This window comes from Palaemon carinicauda, chromosome 8 (assembly GCF_036898095.1).
Source record: "Palaemon carinicauda isolate YSFRI2023 chromosome 8, ASM3689809v2, whole genome shotgun sequence".
NCBI lineage: Eukaryota > Metazoa > Arthropoda > Malacostraca > Decapoda > Palaemonidae > Palaemon > Palaemon carinicauda.
The window spans coordinates 131,430,212-131,431,334 of NC_090732.1; positions in this window are offsets into that span (position 1 = coordinate 131,430,212).

The window sequence follows — 1,123 nt, forward strand, 5'->3', positions numbered from 1 at the left end:
TTATAACTCATTACAACTCAATACCAATCCAAAACTAATTTCAAATTTCCAGCTCGTGTGCTTGACTAATTTGAGTAGGGTATGTAGTTGCAACTTTACTATTTTCAGACTATCAAACATATGAAAATTCTATTTATATCGTCATTGCAATATAGTATGTGAGCTCAAAGGCTATTTTAACACAGTACATGTTCATTACAATGAAGTTTCACCCGTCAGCTAACGTCCAGAATTTTTGTGACGTAGTACTGCGTATCGTTATTGCTATACAACACTTCAGACACTCCAAACATACCGGAAAACTCTTTCAAGTATGAGTTGGTTGACTACAACTGGAACGCCCTATTAAGGTTTGAAGGCCCCCCATGAATAAAAGAGGCAAGGGACAGTGACAGTGACAATAGAGACTGACCATTTATCCATATAATTAGCGCCCAAGACCCTTCTCCATCAAGCTAGGACCAGGGAGGGCCAGGCAATGGTTGCTGATGGCACACCAGGTAGACCTATAGACTCTCCCAACGCCCCATTCATAGCTCATAAGGATGGTGAGGTTGCAGACACAAGAAACTTCCGAGCTTGAGTGAGGCTTGAACTCCAGTCCGGCAATCGCCAGGCAGGGACGTTCCTAATAAGTCACCGTAACCCTGAGTGAACAAAAGGATACTTCGTGGACTGGTCCGACATTAGTAGGTTTAGACTCTCTAGAGAATGTAATCTATAGACCTTGACATAAAGGCCTACAGTAGGATCTCTTCATCCTCTGGATAGCCACGTTCAACCGGTTCAATTTCGGTGGTGTGGGTGGAGCTAATATCTGTGACGTCAGAATGGTCCAAGTCACTGCCTCATCCACAGAATTAATGAAAAAAACCAAGGTCTATAGACCTTGGAAAAAACTTTAATTTTTATACATATATTCCATTGCATGGCGTGTTAGGTTATTTTTTTTTAAAGTTACATGCATTATGTCTTTCTAATACCCAGTGTGTCTCATTTATTGTCCAAACCTTGTTTTACTTCTAATATAATAAATCAACACACATAGCTAGATTTACTTAAGCTTTTGATATATCTTTATTTTACTTATTAATTTCTTTACCTATATAAGGGTTTGGTGTAT